Source organism: Gallus gallus, chromosome 1 (genome assembly GCF_016699485.2).
Source record: "Gallus gallus isolate bGalGal1 chromosome 1, bGalGal1.mat.broiler.GRCg7b, whole genome shotgun sequence".
NCBI classification, from domain to species: Eukaryota; Metazoa; Chordata; class Aves; order Galliformes; family Phasianidae; genus Gallus; species Gallus gallus.
The window spans coordinates 110601573-110623782 of record NC_052532.1 but is presented as its reverse complement, the minus strand read 5'-3'; the positions used below and the strand labels follow the sequence as shown (position 1 = coordinate 110623782).

The following is a 22210-nucleotide window of genomic DNA, read 5'->3' as shown; positions in this document are numbered from 1 at the left end:
TTTGATAATCTTTTGCATTTTAAGCAATGACTATTAGAATTAATTCATCATAAAAAAGAAAGCAATATCTTTTCCTTTAATATCATTAACTCAACAAGAAAACAAATGGCTCCACAGAACATTAGCAGCAAAGGGCAAATAATCCATAGTTAATCAAAGTAGACGTAACAGATGACACAAATATGCTCTCACTTACAGTAAATGAGTGTACATAGATATGTACATGGATAAAATAGTCTTCTCAGAAGTTTCTTCTGTGGAAGACTCATAAAACTTGGAAATGCCAAACAGATATCTTTATGTCCCCTATGCTGTTGCTCATAAACTTCAAGTACATTTACTGTAAAAGTAACACTGCCACAGATTATTGTTCACTACATGCAAGCCAAATTATTTCTTCGAAACAATCAGATGATGAATACATTCACAGTATTTTAAATAGACAAATGTAACTGATAATCACCTATGTAATTAATCTAAGTCATCTGATACTGCATTATGGAAACAGTCTGCTACCACACAAAGCGTACCTTTCTCACAGTAAGCTAACCTCAGCCATGCCAGCCCCCTTTATACATGTTAGTTTCCTGCATTACTGCAGCCTATCAAGCACCTGCATATTGAAATTTTTCTTCAAACAACGATGCTCAAAATGAGGTTTCTTGGCATTTCCAGAACTTTGAAGTGTTTTTAAGTGCAATCTGTAATGCCTTTTGCACTTGATAAAACCTCTTGAAATCTTAATGAGGAAATATGAATTCTCATGACAAGTGACATATTCATGTGAAGTGTATAAATTTTGCAACATGTAGCATAATATCTATTTAGAATGGGTTGATTTTATAGAAAGGGTCACAAACTTGCTTCTGTTGAACAGAATATAATTCTGTGACTAACTCACTGTGAATTGAAGGATCTCCACAGCTAATAAAGTGCTGCACAAGCTCAGCAAGAACAGAGTATGGTTAGAAGAACTGTAAGCATTAAATAATGTGGTAAGATGGAGGCAGTCAAACACAGAAGGTGTCTATTTAGAGTATTTAAGAAACTATCCATCTGGTTCAATTACTTATTAAAGACTTTTTAATGCTGTGTTTCAAGAAGCCTTTATCTTACTGAAAATTAGCTTCTCCATAAATTTCTCTTCCCCTTAGTATGGATCACTGCAGTAAATCTGCATTGATGAAGGGTATTATCTTTCCCTGCATCTAACGTCTCTACCATTTCATTTTTATAGGTTTTCTTTGATTTGCACAACTATTAGCTGTTTTTATGCTTATGAGAGCATATGACAGAACTGAAAGGATGCATACTTAGTGATATTCAACATTTCTACCAGCCTGTTTTTACACTAGCATAAAACTGGTACAATACAATCATAAATCAAGCCTGAAACAGTGAAATCTTTGTGTCTCAAAAGGGCAGTTACTTTCTGTTTTGGGTTGCGTTGTTTGATTTTTGTGTTTTGCATTTTTTTTTTTTTTTAGTCACTCTCACAGTTGCTTTCATAATTGATTTTTGTTTTTTAAATTAAACTTAACTGCTCTATTTCATGAGTGCTTTCCATCTTCTGAAAGTCTATGTGACATCCAGGTTATCGCAGAATAGTTATTTGTGCAGAGTCCCTGGCAGAGGTGTCTCATAGCTGTGGTTTACTAAACCCAAATGCTCACATTTGCTCATCATGTAGAAGAAAACAAAACTGAAATGGCATGTGTAGCATAAGAAGTGAGTTTTTATAGGCCAAGTGCAGTAAGACAGTTCTGGCTTCTGGGATGCATGTGTGTCGGCACAGAAAGGGTACTTCCCATCATGTCTGGTTTTGACATTTGCCACAGCAGTGTGTCTAACTTTCTCAACGCTGTTCTGACATCCAGACTGCCATCAGTAAAGGATGATAAAGCTGCAGTTTCGTGATAGCTGTCACATACAATTTGTTTTCAGCTGGCTCTGCATACTTTAAAATCAACCCGCAACTTTTACCATAAGGAGACTTCTGTTTCTTAAGAGGATAATTACATGGACACCCAGAAGACTTTGGGGCACCTCTCAAGAAGGTGATTTCACATCTAGAGCTCTTGATTACCTCTGGACATCTCAGAGGCTCAGAGGAGCTCAAGACCAACTGCATCCCATCTGCAGTGGACCTGTGCTCCTGCCCTGTCTGCTCCCTTCCACCAGGATGGGTGGGCTCTTGCCTGCATATGCAGCAAGCCAAGGAAATGCATTTCACTCAAAGCAGTTGGCAAGGAGTACTGCAAGGAAGCACTGAGCTTACTGCAACGTCATCTGCAGTTACTTCATTGCATACTCAGTGGAGTACCAGAGCTGGTGTGAGGATTGGACGGGAGTGTGGCCTGGGAGCAAAGGAGCGGGCAGGGCACCAGCACTGCCAACATGGGTTGGTTTAACCTACCACCACACTTCGTCTTCTGGTTATGGTTTCACATTCCATTCAGTCCTGCCAAGGAAGATGGAGGAGGTCCCACTCCTCATCTTCTCTTCTTCTCCAGCCAGATGCTCCTGCTCAATCCCTGTGGGATGACTGTGACCCGGAGGCAAATCAATTTTGAGAACCGATCCAGTGGAAACCTAACACTGCTTGTAAATAAACACAAATAAAAGAGAATTTTTCTGCTAGATATGTCAATCTGTCACCTGAGCCAATTCTCGCAAAGGCTGTGATTGTCAGAGCAGATATGAGAAGGAAGAAAGGTACCTGCAACTGAAGAAAGGCTACAAAGAACAGTTACAGGAGCACCTTTTTCAGTAGATGTTTGGTAGTGACTTGACAGAGCCGCTTTTAATGTGAGGGCAATTTCTTCAATTCTATGAGTCCTCTGGTTTGGATGGAGTGGGGCTTAACGGTGGGAAACAAACAGAGATAAACTGTACAAGGATTACTTTGAAAGTAATTCCTCCTATTTTATGATGTTGGCACATGACATCAGAGGCAGACGTTGGTGATACGGCAGTAGAGGCTGAAACTTCCTACCAGTATTCCATTACATGTTGTTGCTGTATGACAGATGGCAGCAGAGGGGCATCCTGACACAATGGTGCCTGACATGGAAGTGCATATGAAGCAAAGGTGTGTCACTGAATTCCTCCATGTGGAAAAAATGGCACCCACTGACATTCACTGACACTTGTTGAACGTTGATGGAGACCAAAGACTGGATGTGAGTACAGTGAGGTGGTGGATGGTACATTCCAACAGTGGTTACAGTGACAACGGGTCACCTCTGCTGGTGCAGATTGTTATGAGCACAACATGCACGCTTTCGTTCATCGCTGGCAAAAATGCATACCTAATGGTGGTGATCATGTTGAAAAACAGTGCTTTGTAGCTGAGAATTTTTTCTATCAAATAGTTATTGTGCTCTTTGTAGCTGTTGTATTTTTCACAGGTTTAAATAAGAGGCATTACTTTCAAAGCAAACTCCATAGCTCATGAAATTTCATCCGCCAGGGCTGATCCTGGCCAGATCACCTCCTGGAAGCCCCTGAAGGAGTGATTTGTGAGCTCAGGAGTCAGCGGACAACAGGCAGAGACTTCCAGCCCCACAAAAATACACATTCACTTCTCTCTGCACAGGCAGGACAGCAGAAATGAAGACAGAGTGATGATGGTTCTCAGTGATCTGTATGGTTTTGTGTTATTGCTACCAGTTAACTTTAGATACATATTTTTCAAAATGTCATTTTGTTTCAACGTTTACATTTTTATATAAAGGATGACTGTATTTAAATAGTAGGATCAGTGTTTTTTTACTACACAGTTGTGATGTTTGCCTTCCACTGTTCCCATGACAATCTGTATGATTTATTATGACAAACCACTAGCCATAGTAACTACAGACATAGATCTCTGACAGCAAAATATACTACATATTTTAAAGTTGTTTATACTATACATGTGTGCTTTCAATCCAATGAAAAGTGGAGAGAAATTCACCAGTGATTTCCTAAATGGAAAGGGTCTAGATAAGACAAGGAAAAAAATTCACATTTCTGAACCTCATACTAAAAATAGAATGAAAACAAACAAACAAACAAACAAAAGCCTTCTATTTTCTGCTATCATGGAGTTTCACCAGGCCTCGCTGAGTTCCATTCCATTCTAATTTTTCATATAAACGGTCTCACATTCACTAGTTTGCACTGGGCTGTATTTGTAGGGTCAGCTACAGCCTTTTCTTGTTAGGAAATTCAGAAATGTTCTTCCTTAAGCAATCTTTCTGGTTAGAAATGTATTGCTTAATCATTTACTTGGCCATTAATTAAACTACACACTGCAGTATTGCTTTGCATATGCAGTATGTCATCAGGTTCAATTCTCAATATTTAATAAAATGCTGAAAAGTTCATGTGTATGTGTGCTTAGGGGCAAATCAGCAGTTGGTCATAAATTGATAAAATCGGGGGAGTGAAAAATGTAGTATGTTTTTCCAGCTTTATAAAACTCTTAGGTGTCAAAAATCCTACCACATATGCCTACAGACTGTCAGTATAGTTTACCTCAGTTGACTCACCATTTTAATCAGTGAAAAGCTCATCAACCTCCTACATGCTAAAATACTGATAAATAATATCTGTGCAAATTAATTATTGTTAATGTACAAGACAATTCTGAATTAATAATATCCCATTATACAGGAGGAATTTACATACTGAGATTGTCTATCTAAAGAATGAATGAACATTTGAAGTTGTCTGTGATATGTGTTACACAACATCATAAGAAACGGAGAATTAAACTCAGAATGAAAAAAAAAAAAGAAAAAACCAAAGAGGAAAGGATTCATTTCCCTACACAGGCATGATAATGGAACTTCAGACTTATGGAAAATTCTTAAATGTTAGATACTGAAACTGTTTCATTTACTTAAGATTTACTATCCAATATTAGTATGAAGGCAGAAAGAAAATATGAAGTGAGAAACTCAGTGCAACTTGAGGAACACAGTATCAGTGTATTTTCTTGGTTTTAAATCTCTCCTTGGTTCCACAAACACACAAGACCTCTGCTTTACTTTGAGTTTTGCTGGATCACTTAGGGCAAGTCATTTCATCTCTCTGTGCCCTCATTTTCTCCTGGTGACAATACACTGATCTCTGTGTTAAAGGATACCAAATTGTAGTAGTGAAACTATGCAGTATTTGATCACACCTTCTTGATCAGCACTACTCTTTCCCGCAGGACAAACCAGAAGAGAAGTTAAACATAAAAACAGTTGCCCAGCTTCCTATGACCCTGCTTAGGAAAAAAGCATTGTTAATTAAAAGATGTTGCTCACTCATACGCTAAACATAAGAGGGGAAATTATAGTTTCATTAAACACGATATTGTTTTTGCCATCAACCTCAATGGAGCTGGATTCAATTTTCCTTGACAGGATTCTGTACACCAACTCATTCTGAACTACATTTACAGTGTATTTCACTAAAATATATACTTGTAAGGGGAAAAGTCTCCTCTGGATGGATGTCACACTCAAAGAAGTCTATGAGAAACAGCCCTTTTATTCAGAAAGTTGAAGGGTGGAAGTCTGGCTTAAAATCTATGATAGAAGTTAACAACCTAAATTGTGGACATTCTTATGACTCTAAAATATGTACCTTTGTTCTCCACCTGGGTTCCCAATGAGGTATCAGATTTTTAAAATGGTACCTAAGAAGAACAGGCAATTTATTGCTTTTCCCTGTTTCTGTTTTTCTCAAGCTCTACAGCTAAACAAACAAGAAAAGCCGTTTATACAAGGTGGAGTAGATATGTTAACATGCACGCTGATTTTATGGTTGGCGTATAAGGAACATAGCAATGAAGAACACTCTTAAACTTCCATTTATTTACATAGCAGCTATGGCATTTGGGTAACTGAAGAGAATTGATTAGCAAGAAGGCTGTTAAACAGCAGTGCTATAGCAGGCACTGCACTGGGGATTATAGGTTTACTTCACTCATCGGTGCCCTCCTGGAGTCTTTATGAGTCAATTCTATAAAAAAAAAAAAAAAGAAGAAGCATTCTGAATTTTGTTTAGAATAAAAGCAGAATGATGCTTTTCCCTGCACAGAAATCCCATAGTTGAGCTCTTTCAGAAAAACAAAAACAAAAACAAACAAACAAACAAACAAAAAAAAAACAAAGAAGTCTTAGAATTCCCCAGCCAAATTATTCTCTCCATGTGAATTCTTGCTTGCAGCGCTATATGTCATTACTGAACCATTTTAGTGAACCCCAGATAGCATGGCATTCTGAAAAACAGACCTGTATCTACCACGGAAAGCATGATCTTGTGGTTGTCCACCAGGACCACCTGGGACATGGCAGCAGAGCCCTGTTACTGCCTCAGGAACCAGCTGGCAGCTCCTCCACATATAGACAGACAGGCACAATTTCAACCCCATAGGGACAGCAGCACAGAGGCTTATTATATTGTCAGATCTGTGAAGGCTCTGCAAGTTTGAACCATGCCATGGCTGTGTACAGGGGCCTCCCCAGCACCTGGGATCTCTTGCAAACCAACTGCTGTACTGGGAGGACACAATGGGGAAAGTGGCTTTGGTGGATTCTTCCTTACGTTCTGATTAACATTTTGTCATAGGTAGGCAGAAATAAAGTTCTCATCTCTGTGGTTTTAATAAGAACCTGACATAATGACATGTGCACACACCCCCAAAGAACAGTATTGCTATTAACATGACGGGCACATGGACTACCTGGCCCCAGTCAGCTCCTGGAGGTTTCCAGGGCCCACTGAGAACCACTAGAGGGCTCACAATGTATTTAGAGGGTTAGTACACGTTGTACATAAAAATACTCTCATTTTACCTTCTGCTCCTCCATTTGTATGCCCAATGTATTTCAGAACTCAACCTGCCAAAGCGTGCCCATACTATAAATTGAGCTTCATGGACTCTCATGGGCTTACTTCCGTATGGGGACACCACCATGCTTTGACCTCTCCTGTGTAAACAAGCCTCCCACACAGAAGAGCTGCGGCCTGATCATGCTGCTCATTACTCAGCAGTCACTAACCAGAGGCAGCATTCAGCAAAACAAGGGCTGCCATCAGAGCTTCCAGGGGAGCAGATTAAGTTCATTGTGTCAGGTGTAGCAATATCAGTTATACAAGTGTCTCAGGCGTATCAGTATGCATCAGTATGAGGTACCACAGTGAATCACATGTATCAGCGCTTCAGAAATAACGTTGACTTATTTCCCTCCATATTCCCCCATAAAAATAAAAGCTATAGTAAAGCTACCTGGAAGGGAGAAAGACATGATCCTAATAAACTGTACCTTGTTCCTAATTAGGGGATTCATATATGTTCTGGGACAACAGTCTTTTAGGCATGTGAAGACTTTGGTAAATTGCTCATAGGGTCAGGGAGGTTTGCAATCCCTGTAATAAGACATGAAAGCTACATGTGGTACGAGGAGAACCGGTAAACAGTACGAACTACCCCTAAGTCATGCTTGTTCCTAAGGATGCTTCCCCTCTTCTCAATGGGGAAGAATACAAAACTAGTGCAACGGGTTTTCTTTTTCCTCTCTTACCACTCATTAACCCAAAGACCCAGTTATAAAGTTCTGTGTTGAGAGTAGAAATGTTGTAAAATATACCCCAAACTAAAAAAAAAATAAAAAAAAGGTGAAGGCAGTAATCATGAGAGTATTTCAACATGAACTAAAATGGATTTCCTTCTTTTTTTTCTGCTCTATTTTTCCCTTTCCTCTTTAAAAGAGGTTGCCAGGGGAATCACTGTGATTACTCTGCATGTTTTGCAGATGGTTGGCTGCTGCAAGGGTTTCTCAGGAGAGGTCAACATCCTATAGCATCCAGCTTGGATGCTGCCCTCCACACAAGAAGAGCTGTGGAAGTCCTTAGTCAGCAAAGGATTTGCTGACGTGCTGAATTGAAGTTTCTGGGACTAGTCACCTCCTTAAAGCTCAAACTGAAGCCCTTCCTTGAACTGCACCTTGATTCTACTCTCCCTTAAACCCAGCAGAAATATTGCTCTTGACTGGAATGGATGTTAACAGTTTTTAAAATATCTGTATCTGAGTACATATGTATACATACACATACACTTATAAAAGCTGTTGAGGTGGTCAGAAGCTATGTTCAATGTTGGTCACAGGAGTCTCAGCTAAATAACATAATTTTTCTTCTCAGGAAGACTAGAGATTAGGGACATTGGTTATATCATGCCACTAGTGTGAGGACAGGAAGATTTCCTGCTTTTTGGCTTTGCCATATGGCATGCAAACAAGCATTGACTAAATAGGCTGAGACTGGCAAAGCTACCTTGAGTAAGAACTGGATTTCCACATCCTTTGGGTACTTTGAGTCTCTGCCCTCGTTATCAGAACTGTACCCACAGAGACAATCTCTGCAAATGTAGCATTTTTCCAACTTGGGTTTCAGATTTATTGTTTAAAATTATTTTTATGAAACCAATGCCCTCAAATGCAATCTATCTGCTCACCTACATCAGCAAATCATGGTTAAAATCTGGTTGCATGAGTCTTTGGTTTCTAAAATGTAAACTGCATATTTATTCTAGAAATTGAGGGACCCACTACAGTTTATGTTGGGGTGCTTTTTTTCATTTTACACATTTTCTCTCAAAGATGCGTGCCACTATTTAAGCATGATGAAGTTAGAATAAACTAACAAAAGCAAAGAAATTGTAAGCTAAGATTGATGATACGTTCTTCACTCATGCTGTCGTGCCTAATTATTGCAGGACTACCAACCAGCATGTGATAATTGCGTATTGAAAATAGAGCTGTGGGGGGAAAGGAAATCATTGTTTTGGGTTCATATTACTTTCATTGAACTCTACTGGCATGCTTGATTCATATCTCCTTACAATGTTTTGAGTTCATACATCCTGAAAACTCAAATACAAACCTCCTGATGGCACCAGGAGGACAAGGCCAGTTTTCCCTCCGGACTATCTTCTAAAACATGATGACAATCTTCCTCCACTTCTTACCATGAAAACAGAGTTATTGCTTCTTTTCATGAACTACTGTTGGCTAATCTGGTTATTTCCAGAAGTGACACAAGTCAGTCTCGTTTCTGTTGTTAGATGGCATGTGAGAAGAGGACAGGGCTATGAAGGCCAAGGTGCATTACACCGAGCAACTGCAGGTTTCTGTCAGCCTCTTTTATACTGTTACCTGCAGTTCAAAAGCAGACACTTCTTTCCACTCTTTTACTGGATATAAGTACAGTTTCAGTCACAGAGTAGCGGTATCTATTGAGGAGTTCAATCATTTTTACTCTCATTTCACATGCTTTGTCCAAACCTCAGTGTAGATGGTCAAAACACTTTGAGCTAGCGATTTCCATTTGCTTGGTGCACACGCGGTTCCAAGCACTACAGGACCCCACCCTAGTACAGAACATTAAGTGCTTGTCTGATAAAAATGCTAAATAATTGATCACAAATCCCCAAGCCATATAATGCAACATAATTTCTTCTTGATTTTGTTACGCTATTATTTATATCAGCATACAGTATTGATATAACAAATTTGTAATGAAGTCCCAGAGATGCTTTGATTTAATGTGGTTACAGGGACTATCATTGAAAGTGGCAACAGATAGCTCTAATGGATTTTCTACTACCTTGTTTTCATCATCTGTAATAGACTTTAATCTGCCCTGGTCGGAACTGTAGGATGCCCACGTGTTCTTTCTCCAGACTTTAACAGATCTATATTTTATGGTCCGACAGTAAAAAGTAATTGCAGGGTTTATAATGTCTGTGTACCTCTTCAACCAAAAGCCATCCACTTAGAGACTTCTGGAAAGCTGAGGTGTTTCAGTTGCAAATGCATGAGCTGAGACCGGCCCCGGTCACGCTGTGGGTTAGCAGCCTCTTTTTCATGAGGGTGTATTCCAGTGACCTAACTTGCATTTCCTTTTCCTTTTTAGTAACACCAAAATAGAAAAAAAAATTGGAAAAGCTGTGATTTAAGCTAAAAGGATTTTTCTCCTTTTTAACTCCTTTTATTGATTCAGAGGAAGCCCAGAACCTTGGAGGCTAGCTCAGGAGATGCTGCCTGACTGCTGGAGCAGCCACTGAGAGCAGTGTGCAAGCACAGCTGCTGACCTCCTTCCCAAATCAAACCCTTCAGCTGCAGCTCACAGTTGACAAAAACCCAGAATCGGTCTTGACTCAGAGGCTGACCTCAAATTAGCTTTCAAAAGCTTTCAGAAGCTGAGATTTTGACAATCTCACAGTAGGTAAGCAGGGACTAAGGCAATCAGAGAAAAACAAAATCACATTTTGTGTGTGTGTTGAAAGATGGAGTAATTATACCGTCTACCTCAAATGCTAGTGCTCAGCCAAACGTTCATACCTACACAACTCTCTGAAGGACTGCCTTCTGCCACCATGGTAACAGCCAGCCCTGCAGCGAGAATTTGTCCCAGGGAGCAGGAGAAGGTAACAGAGGGACTTTGGCTCAAAACCCAAAAAATGCCCTCTAACCACCGGGTCTGCTGTTTTCACCTCTTAAGACCAAGAACAACTCTATCTGAATGTTAGCAACGTCTTTATACTGCATGCTATAAATGCAGTAAACCTACTATTATCAGAATGGTTAATCTTGCTTGACACTCCAGGCAAAAAAATTCAATACACTGAATTCCACAGACATGACAGTACTTTGTAATATTTCGTTATCTTTCTAAAATATAATTAATACGGAGAGTAGGGAATCCGGGAGAATCAAACAGCATTAAAATAAACAGAAAAATATATAAGTGGAGTTAAGCTGAATGAGCCTCAGCCATTTCAAAGACAGCATCTGTTGGAAGGAAGGTCCCCAGCTGAGAGACTAACAAGATCCAGTTGCAGCTGGCAACGACCCAGATGTCACTTGCTAAATTATCTGAGACATATTTTTTGTCCTAAAATGAATTACATGGTCTTACTGATGAGTCTAATTATGAAGTGCTGTTGTTTATACAGTATAGTCCTTGACTGGGCTATATATTGACAGCTGCTGAGGAGGAGGAAAGAATTGTTGGTTTAGACCCTTTAGCATCTTTGGTATTCCCAAAAGGCACTCAATATGGAAACCTGTGCATGTATAAGTAGGGGAAAAGGTATGCTTAAGTCTCATGGGTAGACAGAGAATCCTTGTAGTACTCTTGCTTTTTACTTTTAGAATAGTAACCCTGAACTACAGACTTGCCTTGACCAGAGCAAAGAATGTTCAAACTCTAACCAGAAAATGTGAATTAAACTGCTACCTCCAGATAAATTATTTATTGACATGCAAATAATTGTCTTCCACAAAAAATATATACACTATCCTCTTGCATCCTTTTTTCCCCAGGTTAAATACTCATTCTGTCACTGCGCAGCTGACTGTACAAAATTTGTCACTAGCCTAGTTCAGCTCACTACTTGAAAAATAAGCAGAAATTTTCAGCTTGGAGCCACTACAAAGTCCAGTGGGGGCTTACTCTCTGCTGCAGCCTTCCTTTGGCCTGGAAATCACCAGGCTGATGTGGTTCAGAAGTTGTTCTCAGCAGAGCAGTCACAAGTTCATATGTTGTTAAGTGACAGCACATTTTTATTCCTATTTTCCAAATGTACTGTATCTCTAAAGGAAGAGCTGCTAAATTACATCTTTATTTTGCAGTATCGCTATCTGAATGTACCATAGTGCAGCTCTATATCGTTTCAAATTGCTCATGAGGAATCAGTGTGCTGGTACACAGACCTGATATAAGACTTTGGGGGATTAGCTCCTAAATATCACTAAGAAACATGTGAACTCATCTTGATGAGAAAGAATATTGTTTCTACAGTTCTGCAGCTGGAACACAGAGGGAACAAAGCAAAATACAGCACCAGAAAGTAAACAGAAAATTTGAGTTCTTGTGAGCACTGCATTATATTCCATCTTCTGTACATACAGTCAAGATAGGAAGAAAGTGATACCTTTTCTATCAGGCCTCGCTTATTAGGTTGTGCTGTAAATAGCAAAGGAATACTGACAGAAGTGTCCCAAACCAACATGGGGGCTGGAGGTGGAAAGGGAAATCAAAGAGAAGGCTGGTAGATCAGATGTCCCCAAGCAGCTGCATATGCCCCTGACCAAGCCATAGGACTGCAGACACAGAGCAGCAAAGTTCCTCAGGCATATCCAGCCTCCCTTCTATGGTATTCAGATCTTGGAAGCAAGGGAAGTGGACAAAGAAGTGAGTTTGGCATTTTGTACTTGAGTGGGAAACATCCAAAGAAGAGCTTCATGCTTTTCTAAGCATGCTTTTCTAAGGGACTCACAAAGTTGTTTCTCTACCTTCTAGTTATCCACTTAAAAGCATTATGAATACCAAAGAGTGTGATTTGCTACCACTGTGGTAGCCATGTACCAGTTACAGGAGTAGGGCACTCCTGGCCAAGCTCTTGCTTGCCTGTCTTGCACATGTGGGCAGATCTCTTAGCTTCTGAGAAGCTACATAAGGAACTATGCAGAGAAGAATTTGGTCACGATGTGAATCACAGAAATAAACAATCCCTGGGGATATATGCTCAGTTTGATACCTTGGCATGGCCTCACAGACTTGGAACAGAAGGGTCTGGCAGCATGAATATCTAAAGTGAAATAAAAGGATTATCATAAAGCAGAAGGCAATAACCACGGAGAAAAAAATAATGTTTATTGGGAAGCTCTTCCTGTTCTTAGACCAATATGAAAAGATGTTATGCTATACAGAGATGTAAAAGGGGCATAGCTGAGTACTTGCTTTTGCTTACCAATCAAACCTCTAATTCATTATTTCTATATTTCTCATAAAAGGCTGATGATGATATGCAACATTTTACCCAATTGCAGGTGTCACTGACATTAGCAGCTCCTACAACTGTACTTCACCCAGAGCCCCCTGTCCAGGTACTACCAGTACGAAATGTGTTCAATTCACTTCTTCATAAAACAGGTTTTGCTAAGAGGTTATCATGAGCTTACAGATGTCCTGCAGTGTTCAAAATACATGGTGCAACAGACCAGGTCATTCTCTGATACTCTTTTGTTTCTTCTAGTCTCTCTACCCCAGTTATTTTTGTAATTGCCATTTCACATCCCCTTCTCCTTCCGAGAACTACTCAGATTCTATGGTTTGGATTAAATGCATTTGAAGCCCAAGCTGTTGCTGGGCAGCCACTTCATGATAAAATTAGTCTTACAGCTCAGAAAAGGCACTCCTACTCCTCTCTTGTAACCATGCTAGCTGCAGCTTTTCTTGCATTGGCTCTTCAGCCTGATGTGGCCCTGAGAAATGCTACAGACTCACTATACATGCAGAGGAAGCTACACGACTCACAGCTGGAGCACAGGTTCATGCATGCCACTGCAGAGGACCTCTGCTATTCCCTCAGAGAAAGCAAGAGGTTATTCAATTGTTTTTAAGCAAATAATGCAGTGTCTTTTGAGCCATTCAGCTCCTGAATGGGAGCAGTTACTGAAGCAGTACTCTCTTGTGCCGGGGGGCAAGACTAACTTATACCTACAAAGAACTAGTAAAAAGCGTTGCATTAGTCTTTCATGCTTCCTCATGGACTCTGCCATGCTTCTCCCAGTGACTTAACTCTGCCTGTAATGAACAGCCAATTCCTTCACATGCAGAGGTTTTCTATCTGTAAGCTATTATAGTGTCCTTGTTGGTCCCTGCTTTTTATTTACTGATTTCCTCCCATTTCTTATTGTAAACTGTTTTATTTAAATGCCTCTCTGATGCCTACTTCACCCAATTGCACCTTTCCTGTTCCCCATCCTTTCTTTCCAACACAGATCTGGGTGGAGGTTGGCAGGGATTCAGGAGAGGATGGTAGTTGTTGCTATCATCTCTTTATTTTTTCCCACAATCTCCATTCCTTCTCTTTTCTTTGGCTCTAAAAGAGATACACAATTTCTCAGGCCCAGTAAAATACCATTCTTGACCTATATATTTTCTGCACTATGTGATATCTACTTGCAAAGTATGCTTCCTATTTATCCCAAACCGAATATTTGAATACTATTTGCTTTCCAAATAGTTCACAATTTACAGTGATCTCACAATGTAAATACTAATAGCTACATAAAATTTAATTAGAGGAAGACAGTACCTTATATCGGGTAGCTCAGCATAGCATGGCTGAAATGGACCTTTTTAACAAATTTTTCTTAGTGCTGATTTGGGCAGTGAAACATTTTGCATTGCTGGAGTTAGGCAAAGGAAATCAGTGACAACAGGGACGATATGATCCTTTCCTGGTCATTTACCACCTTTTTCTTCCTCAGAAAACTGAACATTCCAGATATGAGTAGACTCAGTGACCATGGAAGTCAATGGATACCTGTCAGCTGACACTAATGCTCAGACCCTTAATTACTTCCTTCTAACTAGGACAAAAATAACAAATTCCAAAACCTGCACAGCAGGTCAGAGGACATTTTGTGAATTACAGGATCTTTAAAAGAATTCTCACTATTTCTGTGATACCTAACTGCTCATGCTCACATCAACCTGTTTTCTCCACCAAAAAATATAACTTCTCCTCAGCCCTGCTTCCTCTCTCATTGAAGATGGATCTTTCATGAAATTACACAAAGCAGAATCACTGCTGCCTTTTCACTCTGCTAAAATCAAATGCATTTTGGAGCCACAACTTCTACCCGACACATCATTGGATAGACACACCAAAAATCATCAGGTTTTCCCTACTGGAAAATTTTGTCAACAGTGAGATATGAACAGAACTCTCAAATAGCATATACTCAGTAAAAGTTGGAAGACTGAAGAGAAGAATTGCATGAACTCCACCTGTAACCTCGCCACATTTCTAGAGACCCTTGTGTTCAAAGAACCCAAGGAGTGTTTCCAGCGCATTCAAGATCTGCTGTTTGAAGACAGTCATCCAGGGAGCCAAGGAACCAAAGGTCCTGAAGTTCTAGATCTAAATGAGCTCAAGATCTGAAGCAGAGAATTTGGGTATTACTAAAACCATTATTTTAATTGGGCTTCTCTGGATGATGGTGTGACTTCTCATAGGAACAGGATTGCGTTCTGAAAGTCCTCTTGAGAGCAGTGGACATGTTGGATGATCCAACTGGTCCGAGGCTTAGGACACTCCCTGTCCCATCACAGGGCAGGAGTGTGCTGCCAGGGAAAGTCAGACCTCGGAGCACAAATTTCGTCCACATCAACAGACCTTTTCCTCAGCAGCAAGGGTCACGAGAAGCAGGATCAGATTTTCTAGTACCCTCGTTCAATCATTCTGAAACCATTTTTTCAATTGGTTCACAGCTTCAAAACCTTTCCTTCTGTTTGACTCATAAATGCAATGTAAGGTTTGTGTTTTTGGCTTTTTCAAATAGCTTTTTGCAAACTATTTTATCCTGTGGTTTTAGCTGTGACAATTTCTCACTAGACCAACCACTGATGGCTAAAATATTATTGTTTTTTTCTGCACTCATTTTGTTGTCTCTAGCTGGTATTGCTCATTGTACTGTTCAATTTGTAACAGGACTAACCCTTCAGCTTATTTGTGTACAGGGCTAGACACAATAGGGCCCTGTTTCATAATTGTGTTGAGGTAATGCCCAAGGCTCCCAGCAAGAAATAATAATAAATGGCATGACACAACTGTGCTGAGTCACACCTTTTTAAAGCCCAGATCTTTTTGAGGGACACAAGAGCAGAGATAAAAACAGCCAGGGGCAGCAAAGAGACCCTTCTGAAAACAGCTCCTGGTAACCATTCAAGTCAGTGGCCATAAAGAACAATAGCACAGCTGTTAGATAAATGGGATGCTTATAACTATACACAGAAAACCTACAAATTTCAGCAACAAAATCATTAGCCTTTACTACACGAGTGGTACAGAACCTGCTGTTTCAGTAATGTTCTGCTGGGTCACATAAACCCTGTAGGAAAAACACAGCACGGTCTGGCATCCATCCATTACTCCATCTGTTTAGGGGCAGCTGGGAAACTACCCTGTTCAGACCTCAGATTTGGAGATGCTCTAACGGTGTAGCCAGTGTCAGTATATGAGAACTGTTACATGACCAATGTGTTCACAAGCTTCAGTTTGCAATGAATACCTTATATCATCTTTCATTAATTATTAAAATAAAAGCTCTAATTTTTTACAGCTGTTTCAATCAGTTCTGCTCCTAGGCTATAGTCTCCTAAAATACCAAAATCACAGATCATCATCACCATTTCTGAATCATCTCTTTAGCTCGTGATTATATTCAGTGCAATCCTTTTACCAGGAATTTCAAAACTATCACATACCTTCTTTCTACCTAGTGGCATCAATAACCCACCTTTCCTTACATGACAGAATAAAGTACATTCTGAAGAATAAATGTTGTACATTAAGGTGACATCAGTGGAGACAAATCAGAACATATGTCAAAGATGGCACAAGCCTAGAACTAGTGCTTTTGTTTCTCTTTTTTCCCTAGCGCTTTGCTTTTGGTTGTCTATTAGAGGGTTTTTTAGGGGGGTTGTTATTTTACTTTATTTTAACTGTCCTCCTAATTTGCTATGACTTAAAAAAAAAAAAAAAAAAAAAAGCAACCTAGGAATAAAGGAATTCTATTAAGTCCTTCCACATACTTAGTTTCCATGATCTAATATTCCTCTCATGTTCCAGCACAGCTCTGTTCTCTCTTGATGAGGTCAGGGCTGAGGAAGTCTATTAGAAGGTGGTTTCATTTCAAGGGCAAGGCAAACTGAAGACCACTTAGTTCCCAAGACAAGGTTTCTGCAGTTGATGTGTTTGTATACAAGCCAGAAACTAATGAGATCACTGAGGAAACCAATTCTCCCTCATTATAGATGATCAATAATATTCTAGACAACGTTGAAAATAGTTCATATCATGCTGCCTCACTAACTTGTATTGTAATGTTTTAGTATAGTTGTGGCAATATCTTGAAAAAGCAATCAATACTTGCCAAGGGTATGCTTTCCCACCTTTTTATTCTATTATCCAGTCAGTGGCAACAGCAATCATTTAAGGTCATTTATGCATTGATATGTTGCTAATGATGAATATAGCTAGGAATGATCAAGACTGTTCCATGCTGAGTAATATGGAAGAAAATACGCGCAAATCGCCACCATTACAGCATCTGAAGAAATTTTGCATACAATGAAAAGAGGAAAGTGGACTTCCCTCTCATCCTACAAATGAAAGCGTTGCCACAGATACTGAAAAGAGGTGAACCATCTACCAAGTGGATCAAGCTTGTATAAAGGAAAGAAGAGAAACAAACATTTTAATGATGTGGGGATTAGGGTTTTGTGGCAGCAAGATAAAAAATATTTGATTTTGTAGACCTGGCAATTGATACTCACTCCACCTGCTTTTGTATTGGTCTGTATTTTATGTTTGCCAAAAATATCAATGTTGAAGATGTAACATTTTGTTTTACATCCACATATATTTTAAAGGAAGTAGAGAAAACCAATCTACCAATCCAGTGGCCGATGCTTAATGTTCATCCTTGCTTAGAATTCCTTCTGTCATGAACTGTGTCGTCCCCAGGAAATACAACAAACCTTAAATAGGAGAAAGTCTTACAGAGCATTTGGGAAATGCTCTGAACAATGCTACTGATCTCCTGCAGCGAAACACTGCAGCAGAGACAGGCGCAGTACTGGTGGAAACTACTGGCAGAGTGATACTGCAAAATACATGAGTGTAGAACCAAATATGGCTGTTTCTCTTACTGGAGGGACTGAACACAAGAGCACACTGTGAAAAACACAACAATATGCTGCCAATACTGTGCAGCAGCAAGAACGAGGCTTATGCAGCAAAAGGAAAGTGAATGAATATATCATCTAAAATAACAAAGCTAAGTTAAATATATGTTCACTGCTGTTGAGTTACTGCTTGATTATATTAATGAGCAACTTTCCTTTTGTCAAGAACAAGAACAACATTTTTTTAGAGTCCTCCACATAGAGGTCAATTTCTTTTAAGAACTTCAAAAGAAAAACAACATCCGTACAGATAACAATGGAACATGCTGTAGACTAGCTTTGTCCAGTAGCTGAGGACAAAGAAAGGACTAAGGCAGACAGACAAGAATTCCACTTAAACTGGAATTAGCCAAGACACATCAATAATACTCAGCTGATAGTTGGATATGCATATCCTTATAAAAAGTCAACCAATCACACTATGATTCACCTAAATAGCAAACTTGTTGTAAACAAACTCTTGCCTTTTTGAACTGAGTTAAATCAAGCTGGTCAAGAGTGGTGCTCTCCAGGGGTCAGTATTGGGACTGGCCCTGCTAATATCTCTATTGATGAGATCATTATAAGATGAGATGATTGAGAGCACTCTCAGTAAATCTGCAGATGACACCAAGCTGGGAGGAAGTGATGATCTACTCTATAGAGGTTCTTTCAGAGGCAGGGGTAGACTGGATTGATGGGCTGAGGCCAGTTCAATGAGGTTCAACATGACCAAGTGCCAGGTCCTGCACTTCAGTAACAACAACCTCATGCAGTGCTACAGTTTGGGGCAGAGTGGCTGGAAGGTTTTGCAGAAGGAAAGTGATCTGAGTGTGCTGGTTGTGTCTAGAAAATGGCAGTGAAGCTGTGGAGGGTCTGGAGCACAGCTATCATGGGGCATGGCTGAGGGAACTGGGACTGTTCAGTCCAGAGAAGAGGAGGCTCAAGGGAGACCTTACCACCTGAAAGGAGGTTGTGGCAAGGTGAGGGTCAGCTTCTTCTGCCAGGTAACAGCAATAAAATGAGTGACAATGGACTCCAGTTGTGCAAGGGTAGGTTTAGGCTCAACATTAGGAAAAATCTCTTCTCCAGAAGAGTGGTGAGGCTTTGGAACAGCCCGCCCAGGGAGGCTGTGGAAAAGGAATACCCTTTTCAAGAACCGTGTAGATGTGGTACTAAGGGACATGGTTAGCAAGCATGGTGGGGATGGACTAGTCGTTAGATGAGATAGTCTTTGTGGTCTTTTCAGACTTTAATGATTCCATGGTTGTGACTTGATTTCTTGGCCCCAGATTTCCTATCTCAGCAGTTCAGCCCCACAGGTGGAAGCAGCACTGACAGAGCTAACATGAAGAAGTCCCATCAGACGGTGACACATTCACCCACTGGAAACAGGACCTCTCCACTGCAATTGCCACATCCCTCAGCATTAGCACCCTGCCAGCCAGATAGAGCTGCATACACACTTGAGCAACATCAGTTCCACCCTGCCTTCTCCCTTGCTTAACATGAACAAGAAACAGGAGGATTGAGAAGCATGCCTCTGGTTCAAGTCAACTTCAGGCCACCTCAGGCCAAAGGCAAAGCCATCAGGCAGCAGGGAGCTCCCTTCCCTCCCCCTGCACTCTCATGGTGTTCATGCATGGGCGCCATGTTCCTTCTTAGTCTCCATGTCATGCTACCCCACAGAACAGGGCACAAATCCTCTCTCTCAGGCTCCTTGAGGCAGGTGCAGTCAAGGCTCTCAGTACAAGAGAGATCCAAACCCTGGTGTTGCTCAGAACCATTTCATTCTTTCAGCCAGTGCAGTCTGAGCCACGTTAATTTTGTCTGTGTGATTTCCTCCAGCTTATCATCTGATCTCTAACCCACAGTCAAATTGAACAGCAAGAATTACAAGCAAGGGAATGAAAAGCTTTTATTCTGCTTGTGCACCCCTCGTTCTTCCCACCTCCCAGCCCCATCTCTCTCCAAAATCAATCCAAAGTTATGGAAGTAGAATAACAAGTTAAAGAGTAACATATAGGGAGTATGGAAAAAGCCCATCATAAAAATGAGGTTACTCAGACCAGTACGAGGAAGCAGTGTGATTATACACACTTAACACAGAAAGACAGAAACAATAGGATTACTCACACAATCTCAAACTCTAATGAGGCGCATCAGTTACACTCCCACAGCAACCTGGAGAAAGAACAAGAATCAAATCTGCTGTTATCCTAATAAGGACTTGGCAGAAGGGTTGCAGTTGACATGTCCTACTTACTTACCACAGGGCTGCTAGGGAGTGCAGGGTTGGGTTTCTCCTACCTAATGGAGAGAGGAAGTGAAAATACATGCGGTGATTCTCCTAGCCACCTTCAGCTCCAGTATCATCCTTAACATAACCGATACAAAAATGTGGGTATGAAGTCAACAGAGGAAGCTCACAGGTGGATACACTCAATCTTTGAAGACCACATCTCATATTTTAAATTACTGGTGACACACTACCAACAAGCCATTCAAATAAAGACAGAAAACATGATCAGTCTCCCTAAATGCACTTCCTCAACTGGACCTTTTAAAAAGAAAAAGTGCTGAATTGACTTCAGGTCTTTGTGACTGTGAAGGCAATATCTGTAAATGGTACAAATGAAAGGAACCGTGCTGTCTGAAATTACACATCTGCAAAATTTTGTAAGATCTATTTTTGTAAATAGATTTTGTACTACATGGTAGATATCCCTCCTTTTTTTTCCCATGACATTGAGAAAGCAGCTGGGAACCTCCTATACACAATTAATATCTTTCAGTTACAGAGGTTTCAGCCAGATGAAGTGTCCTCTTCTCTCCATGCAGGATGGAAGGAACCCCAGTGCATCAGTATAGGTTAGGGGCTGACCTGCTGGAGAGAAGCTCCGCAGAGAAGGACCCAGATGTCCTAGTGGGCAACACGTTGGCCATGAGCCAGCAGCATGTCTTTGTGGACAAGAAGGCCAGTAGTATCTTGGAGTGCATTAAAAAGAGCTTGGCCAGCAGCTCAGGGAACGTTATCCTCCCCCTCTACTCTGTCCTGGGGAGACCACATTTAGACTGTTGTGTCCAGTTCTGGGCTCTCCAGTTCAAAAAAGACAAGAATCTCCTAGAAGGAGTCCAGTAGAGGGCCAAAAACACAATATAAGGCCTGGAGCATCTCCTGTATGAAGAAAGACTGAGTAATCTCAGTCTTTTCAGCCTGGGGAAAAGACAACCAAAGGGGAATCTGAATAATGTTCTTAAATATCTAAAGAGATGTGGGAGGCAAATGGGACCAGGCTCTTCTCGGTGATGTGTAATGATAAGACAAGGAGTAATAGACTAAAACTTGAATATAGGAAGTTCCATACTAACATGCAGAAGAACTTCTTTACAGTAAGGGTGTGATGGAGCACTGGAACAGGCTGCACAGGATGGTTTGGAGTCGTCTTCTATGGAGATATTCAAGAGCCGTCTGGATGCCTACCTGAGTGACCTATTGTAGGGAACCTGCTTTAGCAGGGGGTTGGACTCGAAGGTCTGTTGAGGTCCCCTGTGATTCTGTATAACACAAAAAGGATTTGTCCTAGTTTTCTCAAGAGCTGAGCTTCCTTCTCAACAACTTCTACACTCTTGTTTGAGCTTTCAGATGAGCAAGCACAGCACTGAATACCTACTCAAACTCTCTCTCTCTCCAGAACAAGAAATTAAGCATGTTTTTAAAAGCTTTCCAAAATTGAGGTGATTTCTCACCTGAGATATACCTCACAGGAAACTCCAAGATTTCAAAATCTGTAATCATTGCTTCTATGCGAGACTGAAATACATGAAAATCAACAGTTTACTTCAGGTTTACAAAAATGCTTCTCTGCAACTTCACATCATTTTAACATTTATGTACTATTGTAAAAAAAAAAATCTAAAATACAAACATTGAAATAAAACATACAAAGTGAACACAATTTATCTGAGTTATAATACTTGTACATTATATACACTGTAATACTATACATAATAATAAGCATCATTAAATATTTCACAGAATATTGTTGAAATTGTGTTCTGTCAAAATCAATTTGTCAGAATCAGATCATTCTAACTACGTTTTCATTCAGCTCAAGACTTTGTGTGCTCTTCACATCCATTCCTTCTCAGCTGAAAAGTTTCCTAATGCTTTCTCTGGCACCACAATAACTTATTTGTAGCATTTCTATTTAAAATTTCCTTCCCTTATATTGAAGTCAGATTTTTGTTGTTGTTATTCCTTGCCATTCAACACCAACATCATCAGAAGAAAGCTGTTTTTATCTCCTCAAAACACTTCAGTATGAGTAGTTTCAAGGAAAATTATGCATAAGACCTCTCAGTTTGTGCCCCCATCACCACTTGAGCTCTCCAAACATATAACTTGAGCACAGAGATTGAC

The 22210-nt window shown here is 40.2% G+C and overlaps 1 long non-coding RNA gene across 3 annotated transcripts in view; it reads right to left on the bottom strand.

Annotated features, from left to right (window-relative positions):
• The window catches only part of LOC101749503, a 149475-nt gene that overhangs the window by 16235 nt on the left and 111030 nt on the right, over nt 1-22210 (bottom strand). For all 3 annotated transcript variants that reach the window (XR_006932569.1, XR_005841862.2, XR_006932570.1), the window contains 3 exons: nt 21538-21601; nt 20058-20097; nt 19924-19971 (listed from right to left, as the gene is read on the bottom strand). This is a non-coding gene — a long non-coding RNA (uncharacterized LOC101749503). The remainder of the gene's footprint in view (nt 1-19923; nt 19972-20057; nt 20098-21537; nt 21602-22210) is intronic.